Source organism: Cricetulus griseus, chromosome 2 (genome assembly GCF_003668045.3).
Source record: "Cricetulus griseus strain 17A/GY chromosome 2, alternate assembly CriGri-PICRH-1.0, whole genome shotgun sequence".
Taxonomy (NCBI): Eukaryota; Metazoa; Chordata; class Mammalia; order Rodentia; family Cricetidae; genus Cricetulus; species Cricetulus griseus.
The window spans coordinates 290,767,395-290,776,955 of NC_048595.1; the positions used below are offsets into that span (position 1 = coordinate 290,767,395).

Below are 9,561 nucleotides of genomic sequence, written 5' to 3' on the forward strand. Positions count from 1 at the left end.
TTAAGACCAGCCTGGTCTACAAGAGCTAGTTCCAGGACAGCCTCCAAAGTCACAGAGAAACCCTGTCCTGAAAAACAAACAAACAAACAAACAAACAAAGGAAAGTGATCGAGCTGATCAAAAGCATTCCTTACTCTGCTTTCTGAATGTGGCTGTCATGTGACCCTTCTCCCTTCTGCTTCAAGCTCTGTATCTGAGCTTTCTGCCATGGTGGACTGTACCCTTGAATTATGAGACAGAACAAACATTTCCTTCCTGAAGTTTCTTCAGGTAGTTTTGTTTTTGTCACAACAATGGACAAGTAATTAAGTCACCATTGGCAAAGGATCCTGAGATGCTGTCTGTTGGGTGAATGCAGCAGTCAGACACTATGGGGGAAAAGAAACTTGACCTTACTCCTAAGAGGAGTATTCATGTTAGATTTGAGATGGCATAATGTTTTCTACTGAAATTTGACGATAACCAAAAAGTTGTCTCATGAGATTTTTTATAGTGACAGGGAGAGATAGGTACTGACTGCTTTGGGGAGGTTATATCTTTACAACTTTTATGAAGAATACGTGGGGAAAATTCTGTGAAAAAAAGGCAATGCACACTCTCCTGTGAAGTAATAGCTCAACACTCTGACTTCCAACGGCCCACTTCCCACGCATTGTGGCAATGGAACAAATCAAGCCATGAGTTTACCTTAGCACTTTTCCTGGCAGCGATGTGCCATCAGACTCCAGGTCCACGGTGGGAAAGCTGGGAACCAGATCAATAAAGTCTGATGAGTCATGGAAGGGGATAAAGCATCTGTTAAGACGAAGGACACACTGATGGGAAGCACTCCTCAAGAAATATTGTATAAAAATGGCAACAAGGCAGAATGTTTACCTTATTACCATCTGTGTAAGAAACTATTCATTAAGATCGGAGCAACCAGGGATGATTCATAAAAGACTGGAAGCAACATGGACTTAGGAGTACAAGGATTAAGTAAGACCCTTCCCTCCCCTCTCTCCTTCTCTCTGTTTCTCTTTCTCCCTCCCTCCCTCCCTCCCTCCCTCCCTCCCTCCCTCCCTCCTTCCCTTCCTCCCTTCCTTCCTTCCTTCCATTCCTCCTTCCTCCCTCTCTCCCTGTCCAACTTCTTAACTTGTTTATTTCTGAGTTTCTTGTAGCCCAGACTGACTTCATATTTACTATTTAGACGAGAATGACTTTGAGCTTCTGATCCTGTCACTTCTACTCCCCAAGTGCTAAGATTACAGGCATACACCTTCAGGCCTTGTTTTTGTGGCACTGGGGATCAAAGAGGGCTTCCTGTGTGCTAGGCAAGCACTCTACCAATGGAGTCCCACCCCAGACTCAGAAGGCTAATTTTCCATCCACCCTGCTTTGGAACTTTCAGATGTTTAGAGAATGTGCATATATTATTTGTTTTCTTGTCATAGATTGTGCTTCATGAAGAGATCATTGTGTTCTCTTGGGATCTCTGCCCCTTCCTGGCTTCCCATCTGGTGATCTCACACTCTTTTTCTTTGCTACTTAGAAGACTACCCTTCACTATAAGGCCATGAAGTGAAATGGCCCTCATCAGCTTCCAAAACTGTTGGCTTAATAAACCTCTTTTCTTCATAAGTGTGCAGCCTGAGGTATTTAGTTATAGTGATGCACATTTAGCAGATGCATCTACTGAGTATTCTTACAAAGTGAATTTCTAAGAATAGTTCCGTTGTAGCATCTCTTGATCATTCTCAATGTTAAGAGGGCCTTTGCTGTATTTTCAGTCTGCCATAAATTTCTTTATGTTTCCCCATCCAAAGGCAGAATTCCGCTGATTTCTGAGAAATGTACAACTGAATATATTGTTTCTGTTTTGAAAGACCTCCAGTTCTTCATTCACACCAGGCTAGAGTTCTAAAGAGCCAGGTATTGCACCCCCAGTCCCCTGCTATTTTCTCCCTTATTACCTCCCAGCCCAGAAAGCTAGTTCATGCTCTATCTCCTGGCGAAGTGATACAGCTCATTCCCCTCCACTCCTGCTTACCTGCTTGGTCTCTGCTTTCCCTGCTCAGCTCTGTCTGCAGGTTTTGCTTGAGAACTTTTTTCTCTAAACATTGCCGCCGGGTCATGCCATTTGACTGTTCTCTTTCCTGTCTGAAAGACACATTCCATGTTATGTTTATTTTTGTCTCACCCACTTGGCACTTAATAGGTGTGTGCTAACCTGGGGCTCTGAGGTATTCTGTGGAAATATTGTCATGGCTACCAATAAGACTGTTTCAACTTTGATGGAGGAAGGCTCAGTCTTCCTCTGAATCCACTCTTGGTGTTCATGGCCTTTGTATTATGACCGTGCATGCTCCTGGGTCCCTGTTTTCTTCTTCCTGTTGGCATGGCATAGGAAGGTAGATGCTCCACTCCTGTCACCCTGGGAATGGGTGTAGAGTTTGTCTCTGTGGTAGAACAAGGGGCCAGTTTCTTTAGCCAAGTCCACATGGCTCCATTCACTCACACTGACTCCCTAATCAACCCACCACTGCAGCCCAGGACCACAAAGTGGGTGTCCCTGTTGTCCTCATCTCCCACCCACACACAGGCTGTCATGACCACCTTAACACCTTCTCCACTTTCTTTCCTGCTTCATGGATATGACATTGCAAGGCACCCCTGTTACGATAAATCTTTCTGCCAAAAGCCGCCCAAGCCCTACCACCACATGGGCATTCTCTGCCAGCCGCCTGAGTTCTGCCCACCGTGTGGATTGTCACAATAATACAGAGACATATTAGGTACAAAGCTGCTTGGCCAATAACTAGGACTTCTCATCTGCTAGCTCAGTCTTAATCGTGATAAATCTATATATTTTATAAGACTTATCTTATTGGACGCCTTATTGGCGTCCCTCCTTGCCGGTGGATCACATTGTGCTGCTGGAGGAAGAACGGGAGGGGAAAAGGGAACCTTCTTGTTTCTCCTTCACTTAAATATGAGTCTCCTTGCTATGTCACTTCCTGCCTGGATCACCACTTCTCTACTACATTTCCCAGAATCCTCTTTGACTCCTAGTCCCGTCTAACTTGCTGTCTCATTGGCCAAACAGTATTTTATTTAACAATCAATAAGATAAACATACACAGTACATTCCCCATCACGCCCCCGACAGGAGTTTCTGTCCCTTTGGGTATTCTTCATTTGGCTTGTGTCTCTACAGTTCCACAGAGAAAGTCCTTGATGCCTCGTCATTGGACACTTCCCATCCAGCCTCCTCTGGTGATCTGTTCTCACGAGCATCTGGGCTCACCTTTCTAAAAGGCAGCTCACCATCTCACTCTCCAGCTACAAACCCTCCAAGCACTTGCTTAGGACAAATGTCAAACTCATTAGTGTGATCTGTAGCGTCATCCTGCACGTACTGCGGTCCCCCTGCAGTACTTCTCTGCAATGCTTCAGTTGCAGCCATTCTCTCCACTGGCTCTGGGGCCTCGCAGCACACTTCTTACCCAGCAGCCTCTGTGCCCAGTCTCCACCAAGAAGCCTTGCTTCATCCCAAGCTACATCTGTCTCTGTGGCACCTTCTGCTGCCACACATGACCTCCCCCCCAAATTCTGTTAAACAGAAGAAGAAAAAGAGGAGAGGGGTGCTGAGTGGGTGGCTTGATTGCATTCCCAGTCACCCCCACTGCATTTTGGTACATAAGAGATGCTTAGCTGCTCTACAATGTATCAACAAATGAAAGTACACACTAGTGCTACTTTGGGCTAACAACACAGGGACTCCAAGGGCTAACAGTGGTGGCAATGGCACTGAATGTCAAGCAGGAGGTGACTCGGGAAGGATCAAGTGCTGCCTTTCTCCTTTCTCACTAATTATCCTGCCCATGGCTTCCTTGGAGTTCTCATTTAAACTTGTTTTGTAGCTGTGTTTGGGAGAGGACCCCATTGTGTAGACAAGACTGCCCGTGGACTCACTTGGTAGGCCGGTGTTGGCCTCAAATGCACAGGGATCCTCCTGTCTCCGCTTCCCAGAGCTGACTTTACAGCCAACACATTTGATTTAGGTGGATTCACATTTTCTCCTAAATTTTACACCATACACACGGTACCATGCTGTATGTCATTCTAATTTATGGTTAGATTAATGTTTTGCCTGCTGTACTAGTTCATGGTTAGCCACAAGGACATTCTCAGTAGACAATGCCTCCCCTCACCCCAGGTGGCTCAGTGGCTTTCTTGCAGTCTCCCTCATATTCTTTGCCCACAGTCCTGTTTGATCTCACAGAGCAGATAAGCTTTCATTCCACATTTTAACAAGTCTTTCCTTTGAATGGTGTGTTTTTGAAGATAGTGATGAGCGAGCTTATAACCCACTTCCCCTGCTCTGCGGTAAATAAGCTTACATCCTAATGTTTTCTCAAGGTTCTTGGTTTCCATTAACTTAATCATCAGAGCACTTAATCATTCCTAGCACTTCTCAGACCCAGCGAAGTCAGTCCTCAGAATGCCTGAAGCAGAGTTGCACCTTCATCCATGCTGACCCATCCTTTCACACAGTCACCCAGTAAATAATCCACACTGTTCAGCTGCCATTGCACTGGGGGTGTGCCCCGCTGTAAGAAAACAATATTTGAAAGTTTAAACTTATGAACACAACTTAACCAGAGAACAGTTATTCACGCTGTTCTTTGTTTCCTAAAAGGGCTTCTGGCAAGGGCTCTTGGTAAAGAGCAAGATTCCTGGGGAGTAAGATTAGCTTGAGTGAGAGCAATGTAATATGGCCCCTGACTTTTGAGGAGCAAAGAAGCCATGCAAAATGAAGTGTGTTTCTGCTGTCTGGATGCTTGTGTCCAAGCTTTGGCTTCCCAGAAGCCTGTGCCCATGGCTTTCTACCAATACCCACTTCCTTGGGGTTCTTGTCTCTCTGTTGTCTCTTTATACCTCATCTGTAGGAGTTGGTCATTCTTACTTTATACCAACCATGGGATAATGTTTAGACCCAAAGAGGGGCTTGGCTGATTTTTATGTTGTTGCTCATTAAACACAAAAATAATTACTTCTCCAGATTTCCATTAGCACTAGGAAGGTTAATAGACTTTTTTTTTAGACTCTCGTATAGCTATTTAATGAACTGAACAGTAAGGTCTGCTGTACTTGGTATAGCTGTATTGGGTAATGGTATGCATTCTGTTTGTTCATTATGCAAATGATTATTTATTATAATCCCTCACCTCTTCTCACCGATCCTTCAACTCGAGGAGCCTAGATCACAATAGGCATTCTACCCAGCAGAAAATACCTATTGCTTTGATGGACGAGATGGCAAGACTATGTTATAAAACACACTACCTGGGATTTCTCAGGACTCACAGAGGCACAACTTGTAGGTTGTGAATGCCAAGGTTAGCCTGGGCTACAAAGAGACCTAGTCACAAGTAAACAAACAAAAATGAGCTTAAAACAAATATAAGAAGGTGAATTGAAGATATAAAACTTAGATTAACTCTCCTTCAGGAGACCCACAAGAAATGTGAGATGAACCTGTCTTGGAGGATAATGGATGATAGCGAGAGGAATCTGGGCTTACATGAAGGAACGAGAAATGCAGAAATGCAGGAGGCAGCGCAACTGAGCACACAAGAGTTTTATGTGAAAGTTTTCAATGATGGTGTAACAGAATCTACAACATGAAAAATAAAAGCATATTCTTAAAAACTGGCATAAAGTCAGGAAGGGAGCACTAGACGTTATTTGTGAGGTTTGTTTAAATGCTTTGTGAAGTAATGTATCACTTGCATGTATATGGTTGAAAAATAAGATAACAGTATAAACCCTATAGAAAATCTTGGAATAAAATAATAAATACTTTCAGTTGAAGAACAACAAAAGAGATAAAATAGTCCTAAGAAAAAGGATTAAAAAAAAAAAAAAAAAACCAAGGGAAAGAGGAGAACGGAACAATAGGAGATAAGTGGACAATGACCAGTAGAACCCCAGAGATCTCCGCCATTCTCTGGGTAATTAAATGTTAACAGGCCATCACCTCCACTGAGAGGCAGAGAGCAGTATTTACCTTGTGTGCACATGGCCCTGAGTTTGATCCCTGAGCTGCAGAATTAGGACTTCAGGCCAACCCAACCAAAACCAAACATCTCGAGCCAAGCAAGGGATGTTAACAAAGGGGAGAGCTTAGTCAAAAGGACTTAAAAATAATTAATGTTTGTGCCTTCAAACTCAAGCCTCAAGACACATCATTGGAAATATAAAATGACTACAAGCAAGATTATAAATCCACAATTATTACTTCTTTTGTGTGTGTATACATGTCTGTGTGTGTCTACATATGTGTGTGGGTACACATGGTTGTGCATGTGTGTGGAGGTCAGAGTTAATGTCAGGTGATTTCCTTGACTTCACTTATTTTTATTTTTTATTTTTTTTTGAGACAGCATCTTTCACTGAGCTTGGAGCTCGCTGATTGGGTAGGCTGGCTGGCCAGGAAACCCCAGAAATCCTTCTGTCTCTGCACCCCCCTCACCCCCGCAGTAGCAGGATTACAGACTGACACCCAGTGTTCAGTTCTTTATGCGGGTCATTCTTGTGTGGCCGACATTTTACCAGCTAGTCAACATCTGGGCTCCTATGCTCTCTGTTACTTCCGTCTTTAACTTTCCAGGCCTAATATTAATTCTAGCAGTTCTCATGTCACAAGAATAACAGGAATCCTTTTGGCCCTAAAAAGTAGCCATAACTTCTACTTACTATTTGTTTTACAAACTCTCATTAAAACCTTAATCTCTTGACCAATGGTTCATGGATCTTAAAACTCATAAATCTTATACAACATTTCTTTTTTAGAAGACTGGGCTTCTGCGTGTGTTTTTGCCCCTACAAAAGCAGCCCGATTTCATACAAATTGAAAAGACCTTCGCACCGCCTTTGTCTCAAGTGAAAAATGAGCCCCATTTGATGGCTGACCTTCCGAACAACTGCAGCTTCCACAGAAATACACCAGCTCCGTGGGCCCACAGCTGTTGCCTTCTAAGAATCATTACTTGTGTGCTCAAGGGAAAACTCATAGAACTGGTGAGACCGACTTGATGGAACTCTCGAAAATACAATAAAACAAAATGGATGTATATAAACTGTGAGTGAGGGCTTTGATTAGAAGCAAAGATGAGTGTTTTTGTCCCGAAGTCAGGCTGAGTGGTGTCAGCATTTGAGAAAATTGGCTGTTAACATTCTCGATTACAGGGGAGACTTAAAATGGATGTTGCTTTTCATGGCCCTGTCTCAAAATGGATACAAGTGAAAAATTCAAAACTAGTGAAGTTTATGGGAAAAAAAAGAAGTGTAATAAAAAAAAAGTGTAATAGAGACTATGCTATGGCTGGGTGTTGGTGGCGCATTCCTTTAATCCCAGCACTCGGAAGGCAGAAGCAGGCGGATCTCTGTGAGTTCAAGGCCAGGCTGGTCTACAGACCGAGTGCCAGGATAGGCTCCATAGCTACACAGAGAATCCCTGTCTCGAAAAACCAAAAAGAATAATAATAATAAAAAATAGACACTATGCTAGGATGTTGGAGCAGGTGAGCTAGTGTCTTTTGTCTGTTTTAGCAAGTCTTCTCACTATTAATCCAATCAAACAGATGCTCTTAAGTAGCCATTGTATGGTCTCGTGTGGAATGTCTAGGGACAGGAGGACAAGAATCTGTTTCCTGACTCTTGTGCCCTTGACTGTGACCCAACAAAGACTCCTATCTCTCATCCTAGGTTTTTGCCAAGTACTTCTCTGCTGCCCGGACCACTGGGAACAGGGGTTGTATTTATTTCTGTTAAAGGCAGGGCATTTAGAGTTTGCTAGAATAGGGAGGCAGCTTCATTTACTGCTTTTAGATGTCCCAATCATATTGCGGTGGTCACCTCTCGAAGTTGGGGCCAATGCTTTCTGTTTTTGTTGCACTGAGAAATTTGACCCAGGCCCTGGTAATCAGAAACAAATCTCAATCAGAAACAAATCTCAGGGCTCTTGGGCCCCATCTTCAGAAGGTGTGTCTTTGGGTATTTTTCTAACCTTTCATGGGCAAACATGTTGTAGCTTCTAAGTTTAATAATAATAATAATAATAATAATAATAATAATAATAAGAAGAAGAAGAAGAAGAAGAAGAAGAAGAAGAAATCCTGAAGCCTTAATGTCCACAGCCACAGGACTTGGGATGTACAGGGCTTTCTTCTTTTAAAAACAACAAATGTGTCTTTCTATTCACACTGACTACCCATCCCATCCCACCCTACCCCCAGTAAGTTCAGGATTAATGAAAGGCTCTCAGGCCCCTACTATCCCCCTCTTCTCTCTTCCTACCGGCCTCCCTCTCTCTGCCTGGTGGACTGTTCAGGTACTGTGTGAGGATTTGTCTTATTACTCGACTTCAAAGAGGATGAATATGATGCAGAGAATTCAAATATTAAATTGCAGGTTCTCCGGCGAGCAGCCCCTGTAGATAAGCATAGAAGAAAATGTAATTAAAACCAATTAACATGAAATTGGAGTTTCTGGTCATTAATTGTGTACGGTCTGGTTTAAGCCGCTGGAGCAACTTGGGTTTTGCAGAAAAGCTTAGATCTGTGGGCGAAGGACGAAGGATGCTTTTGTCTTTGCAGGAGACTTTGCTTGGAAATTCTGTGCAAGTTGCATTTCAAATTAGGAGTCAGATGGCAGTAACAGAGCTCTTGATGGAGTCATTTAAAACTTTCACCCTTCAAGATCACCGCACCCAGTGCTTTTTCTTTCTTCAGGCATCCAGTGTTTTCTACCTTCCGGGAAAGAAAGTTTCTTTTTCTTTCTTTATGGCATCAATGGCCATTGTAAGGGATTCTTAAGTAATAATACTGAACCTTTTGTTCAAAAAGTGAATTCTTCTCTTGGGGCGGGGTGGCAACTGGAAGTAACACTTGCTCTGATTGGCTGATCCAGAGGTTTGCTCTGACTGGTTAGTTACAAAGTCATCCATACGGAAGTGGTTCTTGGGAGGCAGGGGGTCCATCTTAGCTGCTCCCGCTCATGTGACCATAGAAGCCTGTTTCAGCATCTTGCCTGGGTTCTGCATCTCAGGGGGTTATTTCCTGAGAAGAACTGAACACTGGCCATAGCTCCCCCTCCCCATGAGATAACCCTATGGGGGCAATTTGTCCGCTAGCTCTTGTGTTGTCTTGAGGACAAAGATATAGGAGGTGACCATGGCTGTTTTCAGACAAGGTTCCCCATGAGAGTTTACCTGGGCTTGCTCCAGCCACTTATGAAGAGCACCATCGGGATGACCTACTGCAGGGGAAGCTTCCCCAGCCTCCTCTGGCTCAGGATGCAGGGAGGGGGGATAGTAGGGGCCTGAGAGCCTTTCATTAATCCTGAACTTACTGGGGGTAGGGTGGGATGGGATGGGTAGTCAGTGTGAATAGAAAGATACATTTGTTGTTTTTAAAAGAAGAAAGCCCTGTACATCCCAAGTCCTGTGGCTGTGGACATTAAGGCTTCAGGATTTCTTCTTCTTCTTCTTCTTCTTCTTCTTCTTCTTCTTCTTCT

The 9,561-nt window shown here is 43.6% G+C and overlaps 1 long non-coding RNA gene across 1 annotated transcript in view; it reads left to right on the top strand.

Annotated features, from left to right (window-relative positions):
• The window catches only part of LOC118238377, a 60,136-nt gene extending 53,012 nt beyond the window's left edge, over positions 1-7,124 (top strand). Inside the window, exon 3 of the long non-coding RNA XR_004768488.1 lies at positions 6,838-7,124. This is a non-coding gene — a long non-coding RNA (uncharacterized LOC118238377). The remainder of the gene's footprint in view (positions 1-6,837) is intronic.
• The last annotated feature ends 2,437 nt before the right edge of the window (positions 7,125-9,561 follow it).